Here is a 19,004-nt window from a genome sequence, read left to right as displayed (position 1 = left end):
TGACATATCATATAGGCCTACACAACTATGGTGTAGTTATGCATTGAATGAAAAACTTGGGTCGCAGGTTCCTCAATAGTGCATTACAAGACATCTATCAATATTTGTGCGTACCTCCAGCAATGTTAACTATGTTGAAGCACTTATTTTAACTGATATTATACATAATGTATTATACTCTTATAAGATGTATGTAGATATTTCATCTCCGACCTTGTCAGGTATTGAACAATCAATAAATATAAAACACAGAATTTGTGTGATTATACTAAATTATTTACAAATAAACACCACTGCATATTTAACTGTTACACATGCTGATGTAACGCAAATGTTCCAACTTGAGATCAATAAAGTATATCTTATCTTAAGCTGATCGATGGCTATACTGCCATATTTGCAAAATGTGCCTCTGAACCTTAACAAGTGCATGTTTCAGGCTTATCAATTAATGTAATGTAATGTAATGTTATCAATTAACAACAGGGGTCACAAACATAAGACCAGCTGTTAAATAAAGCTCTTCTGACCTTAGCTGGCATGTGTGTGTATATATATATATTAATGCTGCCCATTATGGGCACAAGCAATTTTCACCCATTTATTAATTATATGTTTTAAATGTGAGTGTTTCCTATCCCCTAAACCTCCAGGGATGTACACAGTTTAATACTGGCAACTTCTTATTATGGGAAATACGAAAACGTCTTTTAAAACTACAACTCCCAGTAGAGACGTGCCATAGATACAGAACATGTTGCGAAACAGAATAGCCAGCATTTGTAGTTCTGGGGACAGGGTGGGGGAGGGGGGACGCGGTGGACCCGTTCAAATCCAGTTTTGGACAGTCTGCGTGGTTCCATCCCATTTCAAGTGCTGTTCGAGGCTCGGCGTAACCCTCGGAGCACACTCTCCAATCACAGAGCTTGAGGACTATCACGGGGTTTGTCAAACAGAGCACATGGTGTAGTCCAAACGATAGCTGGGGATTCTGGGTAGTGTAGTGTCTTCTGCCATCCTTTACTCCGAAAAAACATTTGTTTCTCCGAATCGAAGGGCAAAAATACAAAAGCATTGCACACAATTTAAACCAATCAATGTTGTGTAATTAACAAGGATAATCTGGTGTTTTTTAGTCGATGAGTAGTGCAGATATCACTGTAAAATCAATCGACGGTAAGGGGAATACTTACTTCCGGGTGTACAATTCTCCGTTATCCAATGAGAATGGACGCTCACATTGCCTTTAAGGGCACAAACGAACGCCGTGCTTCCATGAGCGTCCATAGAAGCATATGGACATCCCGGAAAGCTGAAAATGGACGCTAAGGCCCCCCCTTGCGTTGAAAATGGACGCTAAGGCCCCCCCCCTTGCGTTGGAAAAAGCCGACAGGGGACTTGACATAACGTCAATATAGGCCGACCTGGGAGTGAGGATGTGTTGGTGAATCAGACGCCTCATACTTCGGCTCTCGCTGTGATAATTCGGTCAACGGTGGTTGACTTGTACATTTTGTTTGTTAGTGTTCCTTGTTAGTTTAGCATTGTGTTGACTGTTGTCACATGATATAGTGTGTTTCCTATTAGTATAGCGTTGTGTTGACTGTTTGCTCCATGTTACAGCTGTGTTTCTTAAACAGCCTTCTTTTGTTATTTTGTCCCCTTCTTATAGAGAGGGTTGATTTATTACTTTCTGTTTAGCCTATATATTTTATTGTACTTATCAAGGCTCCTTTTGTTGACCTTCATTTAGCTTTGCACCCTTTTGGGTTTTTGTTTGTGCCAGGCTGCCTGCCTTATTATTTTCTACCTATATTGTGTATATAAAATAAACGCCTATACTATACCTAATTCCATACTGGGGTGTGTTATTTCCTTCTACCCTACAGAGGACGTAACATACATGGGGGATCGTCCGGGATAATATAATATTTAATTCCTGGGGTTATAGGTGGTTTTTGTATAAGTAATGGTAGGACGTATGAGTAGTGCAGCTGAGTATGGCATCTTTCGATTTGGAGTCTTTCTTAGTCTGGCCGTCCTATGAGCAGCTGGACCGGTGTCGTAAGTACGATTTGAATGAGATAGCGCGGCACTTCAGTCTTGTGGTGGTAGCTGCTCTTACATTAGAGGACAGTTTAGATTATGACTTGGTGAAGGGTGCCATCCTTACCCCCAAAACACACCAGGAGCGTCTGCGCCGGGTTACGGCTCAGACGCGTCCCAGAAGCGGCTCGGCGCAGCGGCTCGGCGCAGCGCTTCTCTAAAATTAGGATTAATCCTATTTTTGCCGCGGCGCAGCCGTAAAGTAAAGTCGGGCAGGCAGCCCCCCTCCTCGCAGGAAGTGGAAAGGTGAGCATCCGGGCCAGGCCCATCCCCCACATATACTAATTTAGCAGCCCCCACAACACCTCCACTACGAAACGCACCATGGACGACGAGGTGTTCATAATGGAAGTGGAGAAACACACAATTGTATATGATGTAACCAATGCTTTTTACAAGGACAACATCAGAAAGGACAAGGCCTGGTTTTTAGTCGCTGCAGTTTGTGGAGTGGAAGGTAACAACTACATATTAATGTTTTAAAGTTAATTAATACTTGTAGGTACAGTACAGAGCCATTCAGTAGTTTAACATCTTGTGAAAGTCGTTAAAAAACTGTTCAGTAAACTTGCATTTCACAATTAAGTAAGATCTTATTTCCTATATCAAGATTATTATATTATTATTATTTTGTATTTATATTTTTATAAATATTGGTTTTTTAACTATACTTTATCTTGTGAATTTCGCCCAGGGATCAATACAGTTGTGTTTAACTCTTTATAATGATATTATATTTTTGTATTATAATTTGTTTTTATTCATGTGTTATAACAACTACCCAAAATACTCTCAATAATGTTTAAATACAGTATGCTGTGGTGGAAAACCTTGCATTTATAATGGGAATATTCCAAAATCAACAACAACTGCGAGGCTGCACACACGACGCTCCGCTTCCGCAACGTTTTGAAACGCGTCTGGTGTGTGTTGTCGCAGGAGGAGGTCGCAGACGCTCCTGGTGTGTTTTGGGGGTTAGGGTGTACGAGTTAGTCCCTGAAGCTTATCGGCAGAAATTTAGAAATCACAGGAAGGGTCCTAATCAGACACATGTCGAGTTTGCCAGGGAGAAAGGAATGTTGTTCACTAAATGGATCGATTCGTGTAAAGTTGTGGATTATTCTGCTTTGAAATAATTAATCCTTATGGAGGAATTTAAGAGGGGTTTACCTGAACGCATCGTGGTATACATAAACGAACAAAAAGTAAATTCTCTCTCTGCTGCTGCTGTACTGGCTGACGAATACGTGTTAACTCATAGGTCGGTGTTTTCTCCGGCTGTTGCTGAGAAACCTCGCCATGCCAGGTGCACCTGTTAGTCAGCCAGCAAAGGTGTATACAATGAGCAAAGAGGAGAGAGAGTGTTACTATTGTCACCAGCCTGGACATGTCATTGCTAATTGTGCAGTTCTGAAACGTAAGGAGCAGCCACAAAACATGACCCGGCCGAAACGCATCGGCTTAATTAATACAGAGTCACCCAGTATCTCTGCATCTGACAATGATGAGGAGATAGATCCCTGTTTTAAGCCCTTTGTGTTCGATGGATTAATATCGTTAACAGGTGAGTCGGACGATCAGAGACCCGTACGCATTTTACGAGACACTGGAGGCTCACAGTCAGTGATTGTTAATCACTGGATTTTTCCCTGTTGCTGTGTGCCCAGCATTACCTATACAGGGTATAGTTTTCCTTATGGTAAACGACATCGCAGGTGGTAAGGTAACTCCTGCACTTGAAATATTGGGTTCTCCTCAGTCTGTATTATTGTACAGGCGTGTAAGGGTGACTCAGATGTGTCATTAACTGATACTGTGGTTGGGACATTGCTTTCAGATGAAAAGATGCCGGAGGAAAAGCCAGAAATGGTGGTTTCCCCTCCCCCTGACGTGGCCGCTGAGCCAGCACAACCTGCCAGCCCAGCTGTTGACGGTTCAACACTCCCGGTAACCCGAGAGCATTTACTCGCTGCGCAGAGGGCGGATCTGACGCTTATAAAGTGTTTCGAGCAGGTGGTGAGTAATGACAAAGCAAGGGGAGAGAAGGTAGCGTATGTACAGGAGATATTGGTGCGTAAATGGTCCCTCACTGCCACTGCTGAAGCTGATTGGAGTGTAATGCATCAGGTAGTTGTGCCGGCACCCTACCGCCAACATGTACTATCCGTAGCCCATGAGAGCCAATGGTCAGGACACTTAGGCGTGACGAAAACATACCAGCTCATCCTTAAGCATTTTTTTTGGCCAGGTTTAAAGAAGGATGTCTCTACCTTTTGCCGCTGCTGTCATGTATGCCAGGTTGTCGGCAAACCTAATCAGAAAATCCCTCAGGCTCCGCTACATCCTATACCTGCCATAGGTGAGCCATTTGACAGGGTGTTAATCGATTGTGTTGGCCCTCTACCACGTACAAAAACTGGTCAACAGTATTTACTCACCATAATGTGTACATCCACTCATTTCCCTGAAGCTATTCCGCTGCGTAGTATTACTTCCGCCGCTGTAGTTAAGGCTTTGACAAAGTTCTTTTCCACATTTGGAATCCCGCGTGTAATCCAGAGGGACCGCGTGTAATCCAGAGGGACCAAGGGACAAACTTTAAATCCAAGCTGTTCAAGCAGGTCCTTCAAACACTGCAGGTGAAACATGTCATATCCAGTGCGTACCACCCAGAGTCGCAGGGTGCGTTAAAACGGTGGCATCAGACATTAAAAAGTATGCTGCGAAAGTATTGTCCGGAAACTGAAAAAAACTGGGATAAGGGAATCCCCTTCGTATTGTTCGCAGCCCGGGAAGCTGTTCAGGAATCGTTAGGATTCAGTCCCGCAGAGCTTGTTTTCGGCCACATGCCCCGCAGTCCACTTAAAATCCTACATGATGACTTCCTCTCGGTTGATTCTTCGCCAAATAAAAATGTATTAGATTACGTTAGTCAGTTTCGTGAGCGATTGCACCGGGCAAACTCACTCGCCAGAGACACGCTCTCCGCTTCTCAAGCCATCATGAAGCGTAACTATGACCGTGCCGCTGTCCATAGACACTTCGAAATAGGTGACAAGGTCCTCGCACTATTGCCTATCCCTGGCGCTGCGCTCTCTGCCAAATTCCTCGGTCCATATGAAATCCACGATTGTCTCAGTGACACAGATTATGTTATTTGTATTTGTATGTTATTTGCGTAAAACGCGCGTCTGTCATGTCAATATGCTAAAGTGCTATCATTCACGCACCGCCGCTGATAGACAGCCTGTAGGGTTGGATAATCAAAGAGTGGCTGTTTCGGCGTTGATAGTTACAGATAGTTCTGGTCCATCTGACGACGGCTTGGTGATGCATTCACATCATCAGCCGGGTGCCCGATTATGTTACTCTGAGATGATAAAGACACTGCCGACTACGTTAAGTCATCTGCAGTAGGGGCAGCAGCATGACATAACTCAGTTAGTGGCTCGTTTCCCGTGCCTTTTCCATGATGTCCCGACCCAAACCAATAGGCGCATTCACACTGCGGTACTTTTCCCACAAAAGTTCATGTGAACTTAGTTCATGTGAACTCTTTAGTTCGCATGAACTAAGTACAGATCGCGTTCACACTGGAAAAAGTCCCTGGGGGAGGATTAGGCAAATGAAGCCGCTGACGTCACTTGTTCTTCTTCTGCTTTGGGTTTACTGGTAGGCCGCAAACCACTTCACGGCGTATACTGCCACCCGGAGTCCCCGGCCGGAAGTCCCCGGAGTTAGGGACTGGCTTCAGTAGAAGCTGCTGGGACTCCCAGCAGCTTCTACTGAAGCCTTCCGAGTAAATCGCCAGAACGCCGACACCTCCTCATCTCCACCACTCCCATGTTTTATTTTGTGTTGCCATAAATTAGTCTCTCTGCGTTTCTGCGCTGGGCTAATGCTAATAATGCTAATGCGAGGATAATAAAATGGCGGCTTCACAAAACTTTTTGGGAGTTTTGCGGGGCGTGGTTTGCAATCCTTCCAGCCAATCAGAAATATAGCTCTTTTCTCACAAAAGAGCCGCTCGAAAGTCCCTGCTCTCTAGCAGCTCTCTGCTCTCTAGCAGGGACTTTCGTGGGGGTAAAAGGTTCTCTTATCGACGCTTCCATCCGTCCGTTTTTTAAAACAACATTTCCCACTGTTGTTCACTGTGGTTTGTTGTTGTCTGAAGTCATGAACGTTAGTTGGTGCTCCAGTATAATCGGTACGCCTGAAACTCACAAAAGAGCAGGGACTTTCGAGGGGGTAAAAAGGTTCACATGAACTAATTTTAGTACCGGCTCTTTTTGGTGTGAACGCAATAAAAGAGTTCACATGAACTAAGTTCACATGAACCTTTTGTGGGAAAAGTACCGCAGTGTGAAAGCGCCTAATGTGATAAAACACGACATCGATGAAAAAGGCGCGAGGCCAATTAAACAACATCCGTACCGCGCAAATCCTACCAAGCGTGCTCTTATGAAACAGGAGGCTGAGTATCTTGTAACTAATGGCTTAGCTACAGAGAGCTTGAGCCCACGGTGCTCTCCGTGCCTTGTAGAGGCTAAATCTGATGGTTCCCCACGCTTTATCACTGACTACCGTAAAGTGAATGCTGTTACGGTGTCAGACTGCTATCCGTTGCCGCGGATGGAGGATTGCATAGACAACCTGGGTTCCGCTTAATATGTTAGCAAGCTGGATCTGCTTAAAGGCTACTGGTAGGTACCTTTAACAGACTGTGCCTCGAAAATCTCCGCCTTTGCTACGCCTGATTGTTTTCTACAATACACAGTCATGGCTTTTGGCATGTGTAATGCTCCCGCAACTTTTCAGAGGCTGGTGAATACTGTCTTGTCAGGTATAAGTAACTGTAACGCGTACTTGGATGATCTCATTGTGTACACGCCCAATTGGGAGATGCATATGTGACCTGCTCTATCGAAATCAGTCGCATTGACCCGAAGACACATTTTGAGTTGTATACACTGCTGGAAAGAGGATATTCCTAGCTTTCTAATGATATCAGGATTGTTTTTGTATTCCAAATATTAAGCAAAATATGTCACATTATATAATGACTGTCACCGAGTCATCATTTTGAGAAAAAGGCCTTCAAAGTTTTCTCTTCTCTGGAATCCATCGATCTGATTGATTATTAGTGGAGCAAATTATCCAAATACTACGGAGGGAAGATATTTTCGTTTGGAGGGAAGCTCGCGAGTGTGTGTGTATACGTGCGTGTGTGTGTGTGTGAGTGTGTTTGTGTAATTTTGCGTTTGTGTGTAGTGTTTGTTTCCGGGGAAAACCCTCACGAGAAACACCGGCTGTTGTTATGCCTGCTGTGACGATAAGTTACTCCGTTCTCCGCTTGTAATTATGCCGAAGCTTCAAAGCTGTATTTATCATCTGAATTTACCGAAACAAGTTTAATATTCTGAAAGCCAAGACTTTGTTTAATTGAAATCAGATGAAAACAAACTGTAACGGACCCTGCCGTGTTATCTATGATTACTATACTCTTACATTCATAATGTCAGCCGGAGGGAGGGGGGCGGCGCTGAGGAAGAGCAGATTGCGAGTGAGAGGTGCCTGTCTTCGTCCCTTTACAAGCTTCAAACACGTATTTATCGTGTGATTTTGGAAATAAAAGTTTCATATTCTGAAAGCCAAGACTTTGTTTGTTTAAAATCAAACAAAACACCAGAACCCCGAAAAAATAGTTTTTTACGTAAATCCACGTTTATTTTGAAATGAGCCGTTGCGACTTCCGACTGATTTCGATAGAGCGGGTCACATATGCAGATTCTGGGGCAGGTATTCACCCGTCTCGCACAAGCGTCACTTACTCTAAATCTGGCCAAATGTGAGTTCGGTAAAGCCACTGTCAAGGAGACCCTTGCTTTGTTGTTAGCTCTCCAGCACTTTGAAGTTTACGTCGGATCCAGTTCTTTGCCAGTTGCAGTATTTACCGATCACAACCCCATCGTGTTTCTGTCACGCATGTACAACCACAATCAGCGTCTCATGCGGTGGGCTCTGATCGTCCAAGACTACAACTTGCAAATCCGACACAAAAAGGGTTCAGAGAACGTGTTTGCAGATGCCTTTTCCAGACTGTAGTGATGTGTTCTGTGTTTGTTGTGTTGTTGTGTGTTATGGATCACAAAAACCCTGTGGGGTTTTGTCTTAAGGGAGGGGGTGTTACAGCCGCTGGCTCCCTGGTGCCATTAACTCTGTTCTGTGTGTATGCAAATGAGCTGTGAGGTTCCCTAGATGTCATTGGCTGTCCCGCCCGCGTTTCTGAAGAGGGGATTGGATCGACGTCCTCCAATCCCTACACACATCCGGCACACCTTCCGGGGGAGGAGTACAAAGGCCGCAAACTGACATCATTCGAGAGGGTCTGCTGTGTGAATCAGATGCCTCATACTTCGGCTCTCGCTGTGATAATTCGGTCAACGGTGGTTGACTTGTACATTTTGTTTGTTAGTGTTCCTTGTTAGCTTAGCATTGTGTTGACTGTTGTCATATGATATAGTGTGTTTCCTATTAGTATAGCGTTGTGTTGACTGTTTGCTCCATGTTACAGCTGTGTTTCTTAAACAGCCTTCTTTGGTTATTTTGCAGAGGTGTGGACTCGAGTCACATGACTTGGACTCGAGTCAGACTCGAGTCACCAATTTGATGAGTTTGGACTCAACTTGACAAAATCACAAAAGACTTGCGATTCGACTTGGACTTGAACACCAATGACTCGGGACTTGACTTGGACTTGAGCCTTCTGACTTGAGGTGACTTGATAATTTAATTCAGGGGTCTCCAACACACCGATCGCGAGATGCCGCTAGAAGAGCAGACTCCCGTCGGGGAGAGCAGAATCTTCAGCCGCACCTACTCTTGCTGAGAATCCTTGCAGGCAGGGGCGGGACTTTATTTTGCTGAGCCACCATGCGGCCAATCATATGCGAGGACACACTAGGATCATACCATTATGTGAAAGAAGGGTGGGGGGCAGACACTCCAAAGACAGGAGGTGTAGTGGTACAGGCCAGCTGCAGAGCGACGGGGAGCCGGATTTAAATGCATGCGCGTCGGAAAAAGTCAAGAAATGAGAGAAAACCGAAAAAAGAACCTGCATTTCAATGATATTGGAGAAAGCAAAGCTGGGTGCAGGATTTCTAAAATGAAAATAACCTTCAGAGCAGGTTTTCTTTTTGGTAACCACTCAGGATTTATTATCAGAGGTGGGAGAAGTTCAGATCTTGTACTTGAGTAAAGTACCAGAGTGTAGGAATACTCAGTTACAATAAAAGTCCTGCATTCAAAATGCAAGTAAAAGTACAAAAGTATTCTCATCAAAATATACTTAAAGTACCACCTGCAGAGGGACCTAGATTCAGGTGTTCTTTTCCCCATAAAGACCGCCTCGCTGCACATTATCCCTTGCAAAAAGATAGATTGTGGGTCCCTTATAACATGTTGTACACAGTGGAAATAAACATTCTGGTTTCCTCAACATACATTAAACTCCTTCTGAATCAAACCGTCACGGTAGCCTTACCTTACTGATCCCTCTTAAAATAGAAGAAAAACACGTTAATTTACCAGCAGAGAGAAAATTGATTATTAAATTATTAATGTGACTAATAAAGAGCAGTTTGATTATTAAGTATTATTCTGTTGATCAATGTCATTACATTTGGTGAAAAGCACATAATGACTTGTTTACGACTCGTTTTATCAAAGTTTAGGACTTGGACTTGACCTTGCCCATCCTGACTTGAGACTTGACTTGGACTTGAGCGCAAAGACTTGAGACTTGACACGGACTTGAGCGCAAAGACTTGACTCGGACTTGCAAAACAATTACTTGGTCCCACCTCTGTTATTTTGTCCCCTTCTGTCTCCAGGTCCCCTAGACCTTAGTGGGGACGTAACACCTTCTTATAGAGAGGGTTGATTTATTACTTTCTGTTTAGCCTATATATTTTATTGTACTTATCAAGGCTCCTTTTGTTGACCTTCATTTAGCTTTGCACCCTTTTGGGTTTTTGTTTGTGCCAGGCTGCCTGCCTTATTATTTTCTACCTATATTGTGTATATAAAATAAACGCCTATAATATACCTAATTCCATACTGGGGTGTGTTATTGTCTTCTACCCTAGAGAGGACGTAACAGCTTGGTACATGATTTAAAGCCAACTAAATCTTAAAATTGTGCTTTTAATATGATGAATATTGATCTTTACTGTATATTTATAATTTAGTATCTGTATTTCTCTAATCTCTATTCAAACTATGCACACACATGCGTGACCCATTCCCTGACACTGACGGAGCATAACGTTGTAGTTATTTTGGGCTCAGCCGTGGAGAGTAAACAGGGAGTTTCACAGCCCTTAATGGAAATTGATCTGAGCAATTTGTTATGGGCAACTGTGTTATGTCAAAAATGACATTTTGAGGTGGACACATACAAAGGCTATGTATACCTGAACCTAAATTGAGCAACCTCAGTATCTAATATGTTCCAGGTCATTAAACGCACCCTCTGAGGGGTATTAGCGGCTGGGTGGTGTATACTGGATCTGAGAGCAGACGCCCCTCTTATGTTTTGCACTTAGAGAATTGCAAGTTTCCTTATTAGAGAGGATGGCTCACACTGACCTAATCTGCTATTATTCTTTCAAAGAATAGGGTGCAGTAATTTCATCACTTTGGTGAGTGAAGACAGTTAAGACGGACAATCTTTCAATATCACACTAATCAATCACTTTTACAGTGCATTACTGCGAAAGGGAGCTTTGCCCCATGGAGTGCAGCCTGGTATAAATAGCAGATTGGCTTCCTTCATGGCTCTTTCTGAATTTCCATCAGTATTCGCTGCATGCGTCCCATGCACTCCCCCACCCAATGAACACACATGCTCATTCACATCGGGCTCAGAGCAATCACCTAATGAAACATAAACTCTACAGCACGTTCTGCGGCACAATAGGCGCTTTCACACCGGAGTACTTTTCCCAGTATAGTTCCGATAGTTCTTGAAATGTTGCGTTCACACCATAGACTGTATATATAAATGGACGTAGTGTCCGTGACGTCACCCATAGGATTCTGCAGAGTTGCCTTGAAGCCCTTAGTAGGCGGAGTCGGCCACTAACGGCTTGACAGCAACGTCAGAGTCTAATCCCGCCTGCTCCAAATAAGGGCAAAGAGGCGGAGCCGAGGCGGGACCTGCTGCCTCCGAACTGGAAGTAAACAGAGCTAGCTCAGGCTAAGAAGCTAAGCTAACATGAAATACATGCATACCAAGTTACTGCTAACAGTGTAGTTCCCCTATATAAACGTTACATTCATAATCAAATGAGACAATCTGCAAGAGAATTAGCTATATTTTATTATTCTTAATGCTTGTCATTCACACGTTGAGAAAAGACGGACTCCACCGCCCGGACCTAACGGAGCCGCAGTGGGCTAGCTCCGGGACGCCGGCTGGAGCTAGCCCCCTGCGGCTCCGTTAGCTCCGGCGGCCACCACTGGGATAGTTGGGTCCCCTATTAACATTTGCTCCCGTTTAGCATTATGGGCGTCATAGCCATAGACTATAAAAGTCTTACCCAAGGCTGAATTATAAACTAAAATGTATATGTATGCATAAAGGGTTACGTCCTTAGCTGGCTAATAAGTAACAAGCTAAGCTACCAAGCACACCAACACCTGCGAACGGGGTTAACATGTATAATATTATCATTTTAGACTTCTTGGAAGTTCTGTTAGTACATTCAAGCGCACAGCACGACATTTTAATTGTCTGGTATTTGTAACAATATTCTCTAAAAGGCACAATCACCACGAACACGGCTAAAGCTAAAGGGTCAAGTACAGTGCTATGACTAACTAACGTTGTCGCCTCTATGGTTGTAGCCTAGCAGAGTGGACAAGTTGCTGTTAGCTGACAGTGAGGCATGTACGTGTCCATCAACGTGACCACGCCCTAATTTATACAAAAACTTTAAGACCTAATATAAATAAAAGGGTCGTGTTAGAAAACAATTCACTCACAGATTCATAATCATGAAGGTGGAATCTAACTATATCGATCATAATATTTATTGCATCCATGGGTAGAAACATGTTTTTTTCTGCTGTAAAGTTGGGCATTTTAACATGGGGTCTATGGAAATGGCTCCTTTCTGCAGCCAGTCCCTAGCGGCCCATGTATGAACTGCAGTGTGTGGCACTTCCGTATTGGCTTCCTGGCTGTTCCCCAGAGTTTGCCGCTTGGTTCACACCCAAAAAATCCGGAACTAGAATTTAGTTCATGAGAACCTTTTCACCCCCTGTTTAGAGAGCAGGTACTTTCCTGGGAGAAAAAGGTTCCCATTTCTGATTGGCTGGGTGAATTGCAAACCACGCCCCGTAAAACTCGGAAAAGTGTTGTGAAGCCGCCATTGTATTTGCTGGGATTAGCATGATTAGCATTAGCATTAGCTCCGCGCACCAACGGAGAGAGACTAATTTATGGCAACACAAAAAAAAACATGGGAGCGGTGGAGATGAGGAGGTATCGCCGTTCTGGGGATTTACTCGGAGGCCCAGTAGAAGCTGCTGGGAGTGCAGCAGCTTCTACTGAAGCCAGTCCCCTTCGGTGGACTTCGGGTGGCAGTATATGCCGTGAAGTTGTTTGCGGCCTGCCAGTAAACCCAAAGCAGAAGAAGAAGAATTGACGTCAGCGGTTTAATTTGCCTAATCCTCCCTCAGGGATTTATTCCGGTGTGAACGCGATCTGCTCTTTAGTTCATCAGAACTAAAGAGTTCTGATTAACTAAGTACTGGGAACTAAGTACGGCAAAGTACTTGGTGTGAAAGCACCTAATGACATTTTGGAAGATCGTCATCTATTCAAAAGGCAAAAAACTAGTTTGAGAGTGCATTTTAATTTAAATGTCTCCCTCTGGTTTCAATCCTATTTAAATTGACTATGCTGGGAATACCTCTCGATTTATTGTTAAATCGTGGTTTTACCATGAAGCGTGCTTTGAAAGTCTCTCAAAATGTGTCACATCCTACCGATCCATTCATAATGCCCTGAAGGTGCCCAGCCCATTATGAACTGTCCTTTAATTACAACAGGCTGATGCTCTTGTACAAAGGGTGGCACATCAGATTATTGTAACACCTGTGATGTTGCAGCAGTGAAACATAGATGATGTGAAATGCAGCTGCAGTAAGAGAGGAGGATGCATGTAAGGCAATTCGAGAGAAAGCGAAATACTCCTATTATGATGTACAATTATGTAATTTTCCTTTTTAGGACATGAAGTGCGACTGTGGTACTCTACTATGAGCAGTAACCTTGTTATTTATGGATATTTTATCCCCTCACATTATTATAGTCTTACATTCGGGACCGGTTATGGGTGATATTTTTATTGTATCTAATCTTTTCTTATAACACGTACTTTTTACAGCAAATGAATTCTGCTCACAGCAGACATTACGTTTAAATCACCTGTACTTTAAATGTGAGGTTGTTCTTTCCTCTCCTCACTCTCCTCACTCTCTAATATTCACCATCCATACAATGCAATGCAAGTCTGTTTCTTTGCAATATGTATGAGGCCCCTGCAGTCACGTCAGTCTGATTTGACAGGATTTGTCAGAGAAGACACAAGGATTACTTCCCCATCACATGTCCTGCGGCCTCCGTGCAATCAGACAATACACTAGGGGATGAATATGCACCAAAAAACACATGTTATCCTCTTCTTAGAGGCATATTGCGGATGTGAACATTATAATAAAGGATGGGCTGTCTCTGGCTTTCTTCTGCATCTCTGAGAGGATTATCCCTGGTATTGTTTTGTTTTTCATTGTGGGAGGATATTTTATTTTTTCCCCCTTTCTCTTAATATCCCATTTCCAATCCAGAGTGCTTGACCTGAAGCAAAGTAATGATGCCTCAGCCATGTGGGTGGTCAAGCTATTTGTGCTGCTGCTTATCATGATGGGCATTCAAGTTTGAGAGGGATAAGAAAAAAAGAAGGGTATATAGACTATTCATTATAGACAGAACACAAAGGAGTAAACTCGCCGATAGGGGGGTTATGGATGTGATTTTTTAAAAGTGCAGCAATGACCCAACTTCCCTCCCCACCTTTGCAGTATCTTGTTGTGGTGGACCATGAGCTGCCAGCCCAGCCCGGAGTATCGCAAACACCTCCTCTAGATATGATCCCATCATCATGAGAAAGCATATCACTCTCATCTTCACCACAGGAAAAAGAAACCCTCAGCTTTAAATGCAGCCCAAATGACATCACATTGCTGCAGTGCTGCACTGTCCATGAAAGGTGTCAGTCGTTTTCCTCTCTTACCAAGAATTTGTCCACTGGCCACTTGGCTCTGCTGTGCTCCAGACATCATGGCGTGACAATATATGCATTTATATCTGGCTCTTATTACGCAGGTGGACGCCTGCATGAGGAGTAGAGAGGCATTTTCAAAGGCTGCCTGTTCTCCAAGACACAGCAAGATTCCCTGCCACATCCCGCCCGGAGAAATCGACCGCATCGCTTTGTTGAAGGAGCGGACAGTCATGTATGAAAACTAATTGCTCGCATGGGTACGCATAGAAGCCTATTAGAGAAGAAAGAGGGGGGGGGGGGGGAAACAGGGTATTAGTGCATGGGTCGGATTCCTTCATTGCGCTTCAGACTGAGGAAGTTATGACAACAAATTGCTACAGTAATGGCAAACAGCTGCCAGTAAAGCAGGCGTGATAACTGCGCCGTATAGCTGTAATTACTAGACATTTCGACCTTCGCCAATTTTTTTCACGGACTTCAATTTGACGCCAACCTTCAGCCGTCAGGGGCTTTTTTTCAGGAGTGCAGCACATCGCCTCCAAACGAGCCCTGGACTGCAGTTTTTCTGTCCTGACTCCATTTGTGCTGCAATTCATAATAAGAGGGAGATCTATAGGAATTGAATCGTATTCCTGCGTTACAAACCCGTACGCGGGGGACTTGATAGGACCACGTCCTGCCGCCTTAACCCCTTTGAAAGGCAAGCCTCGGACTCTCCCGAGCTTTTGGATTTTTTTGGGGGGAGATTTCGGGTCTACAATTTATGCCTTTTACGCCTTAATCGGATCGTACTGGGATTTAAGGTGGGGTTTTTTCGCGACGCAGGTAACTGGAGAATACCCCTCTGTCTCTTGTTGGTGATACTTGAGCGGCACATGTGTCGCTCATCACGTCCGTTGCGTTGGATTTTCCAGCACGAGCCATCAAGAGCCTAATGAGAAGGTTTTTACGCGTCGTTATGGAATAAATGAACTCCCGTTACCACCCGAGAGTGAATGTATCCAGAGAGACAAGTGTGTGGACGGCGGAAATCATGTGCAATAGGATCAACACTTCGGCGTCTGCATTATTAGTGCCACTTTTGGTAAGTCACTTCGTAGACTTGGTGAGAAATGTGCAATGGCTTTGCACTACTGACACAAGCATGGATGAATGTATGCCTCTGAAGAGCTGAACAGGCTCCACATTTGTGATGTGGTGCATCGATTGTGCAAACAACTATATAGAATAATAGGCCGATCTATCTATCCGATCTATCTATAGACTATCTATCTATCTTCTTGCATAATGTGCAAATATTTGCTCTATTTTAAGAGTAGCCATTAAAAACTAGTCTGCTGGATAGTATGATATAGCTGAGATGTGTTCAGGCTACTTAGTCAGTCCGACTTCTCACTGTTGGAGCAGTTTCTGTGGAAGTGCATATAGGGCAGGCCTACGGTCAGATGGGTCCAAAACAGCCCTGTCATTCTATATGTGTTTTGTGCTCCAAAGTGTGCAATTAAATATGGTTAAACAGTGACACATGACTTTAATTCCCAGAGAGTGGAGTGCATGTGGAAATGGACCGGGCGTGTCTGCATCAGCACGACGCAGAGAAGAAGACTTTTCATAAATTAGCAGCAGCTCTGAAATCCTCCCCATCGGGCCGTTCCACTGAGTGCAGAGAGAGTGGACAGTTTTACTGTGGAGCCACAGAGCTTGCTGGAAGATCAAAACTCAGTAATGTCCCTTTTGAGTTGAGTTTAAATATATAAAAAGAGATTATTGTTTTATTTGATGGTGTTGAGTGGAGGCCTCGACATGATGTGTTTCTGAGCAGGTTAAGAGATGATAAAGAGTTACAGAAACACTGATGCAGCATGATAATAATCTCGTGTGCGCTACGAGTCAGTGCTGGCAATTATGTTTGTAAAGTACTTGGAATTTTTAGCCCCCCTCATCATATACCAGTTACTCAATAAGCTCAGCCTGCTTTGATTCAACTCAGCATTTCTAGGAAGTTTGTTATGTTCTGCCATTTCTAATTTTGGCACGCAGGCTGGAGAGGTCACTGAAATATCTGTTTATCACTCAGAGGACACGGGCAACAACAGATGGGAGAAATGAGGGTCCAGGAGGTAGCAAGGTTGTAAATCTATTAGATTGAGAAGGGGGTTAGGTGTCATTGTGCATATAGCTCTGCTTTATCCGCATAATACCTTCCCAAGACATCCCCTGGGGAAGATGTAGGCATTGGCCAGCCATGTTGCTACATCAGGGTTTGCAGTGAGTGTTACTGCAGCTTGCAGTGTTAATGGGAAACAGTGAGTAAGGGGCATCTGTATACAGCCCCCTTTACTCATATTGAGCCTAAGGACTATGTGCTTCCTACACCTCTGCCTAGCTGTAAAATGAAGTCAGAATAAGATTGAACCAATGCAATTTGTCACATGATCTTGGCATTGTTCAACATTCGTATAATCTCCTTTTGTGTCTAAGAGCGTTAAAAAACATCCTTTGTATGTCACACAGTATATGGCCTTTACAGTAAAAAACAAACAAAAGTACAAGCAGCTAGCTGAGGGGCTCAAGTGCTTCAGTAAATGCTGAATCCTGGGTTTTAGACCGACTGAGTGAATAGAGAAAATATAAATAACGTTTGGTTAAAGCTGTGCACCACACAGGTTTTAACATAAGGGACTTGAAAGACTTCTAAAAACAGAGGATAATGAGGGTTCTTCTTAGGAGGGTTGAAACCCTTGAGCCTTGGATTTGCAATTTGAATTAGCAGTGCATGCAGCTCTTATGTATTTAGATGTCGTTTTTTGCTAGCTGTGTGTGTGTTGCTGTAATGATCACGTCTTTGGCTTGTCAATGTGTTGCGGGGTGTTACAGCAGAAGCTCAGAGCACTTGCTGTCATGTGTAAGCCTAATGAAATCAGGCAGGGTGGTCATTATCATTATCATGCATTATTGCCAACGCTTCCATGTTTAGCAATGCAATCGCAGGCGGCAAACTGTCTGCCGGACAAATTCATACCTCTGCAGGTAATGCATAAAAAGAAAGTGACAATGCCATGTGTGCAAGGGTTTCTGCTTTCGAGGTTGCTTATGCGGACCATGGGGTGAGATTAATGTGGTCTCTCTGCCTTGCCATTCTGTTGCATTGTGTTACAGCAGCTGCTCATGGTGCCGATGTCATGTGTTGAAATTGGGACCAGTAAAGGGTTATCAGCCACTGCGGGAATGAGAGAATAGCAGCGCACACAAGCTATTGATCTGCATCTGAAGTATAACATACATAATAAAACTGTTTTTGTTCTCTGCATAAAGCATAGTCTTTTGCAGTGAGTCATGCTTGCAGACCAAACATCTGTAAAATGTATACATTTGCTGTCAAGATGATTTTTTCACAAGCCACTCCAAGCTATACAGACGTACAGTATTGTAGTAGTCATGTGTGCTGGTTTAAAGATGCAAAGTCTGATCACAGCATTAAGGTAAAGTAGTTTGTTGAAACTGAGAAGGGTCGATGGTCTTGTTATGTGATTGATTTTTATTTCCAGTGGTTTAAATCTCAGTCTGCCTTTGCATCTATGCACTTTCTATTAATAACCAACAAAGCTTATCATGACGCAAACAGAGACAGACTTAAAAGAAGTGATTTCTGTGAACAAAAAACGATCCTCTCGTTAATGTGTGAATTCTGGACTCTGCATGCATTACGAAAACAGTAAAGAAAAGAGAAAATAATTACCAATTAAGTTGTTATCAGACCACAGAAGAGCTGTTTCTCCCAAGGCAAGGCAAGTTTTAGTGCTCAAGAAGCAATACAAAAAGTTGAAGAAATGGTGTAATTACAACTAGCCAAAAAGATCAAAGGAGTAGCCACCAAAGCTCTGAAGCAATTAAACTAGAGCTAGACTTATTATAATTTTGTAAGGTTAGTAAGTGACTCTGAAGCATAAAAACTATGGTGAACCCTTAAGGCTTAAGCTGTGAACACTGGAGGAAACACAGGTAAATAACAACCATGGCTCGAGAGGCATAAAACACTTTTCAATGTTGCTGCATCAGGAATTTAAATCAGAGCAAACAGTAAGAGGACTAAAGTATTACACCAAGAGGTTGCTGCAGTGATATTTTTCAAGTTGTTAACAAAGCTATTGTTCACTTATTTTATATTTTATACAGTTTGTATTGATGACCCTGCTCAGAGTTATTATGTCATCAGGACACTTTTGTTTGTCATTTCAGCACCATGACATTTCATTGCAAGTGTCCTGGGTTTGAATAATATAATCAGAATATTTGTTTCTTCAAGGTTGAGGAAAATAAACTGGGCTATGTATACAAACTCTTTTTTGCCAGTTTGAAGGTGACTGTGAGCCTTGTGTAAGACTAATGACCTCTACAGATTTGACCTTGCCTCTCTCCAACTGCATGTTGGGATGTGCTGCGATATTATTTTCTACATTGGGCCAGCAATTTTGAAAACAGAACCACTCTTACAAATAGGTTGCAGTCAATCAACTATGCTGCCAAACATAAATGAGTTTG

The 19,004-nt window shown here is 43.3% G+C and overlaps 1 protein-coding gene across 2 annotated transcripts in view; it reads left to right on the top strand.

Moving 5' to 3' along the window:
• Positions 1-2,406: 2,406 nt before the first annotated feature.
• lrfn1 (leucine rich repeat and fibronectin type III domain containing 1) overlaps positions 2,407-19,004 on the top strand; it is a 167,368-nt gene continuing 150,770 nt past the window's right edge. Inside the window, exons 1-2 of one of the 2 annotated variants that reach the window (XM_034197929.1) lie at positions 2,407-2,563; positions 3,944-4,122. The gene's annotated coding sequence lies outside the window, so the exon portion shown is untranslated. Of the gene's footprint in view, positions 2,564-3,943; positions 4,123-14,764; positions 15,547-19,004 lie in introns of those variants that run through there. The other variant, XM_034197928.1, reaches the window with a different exon arrangement.

The sequence above is a fragment of the Gymnodraco acuticeps genome, unplaced genomic scaffold (assembly GCF_902827175.1).
Source record: "Gymnodraco acuticeps unplaced genomic scaffold, fGymAcu1.1, whole genome shotgun sequence".
In the NCBI taxonomy this organism is placed as follows: Eukaryota; Metazoa; Chordata; class Actinopteri; order Perciformes; family Bathydraconidae; genus Gymnodraco; species Gymnodraco acuticeps.
This window is presented reverse-complemented; position numbering and strand designations above follow the sequence as displayed.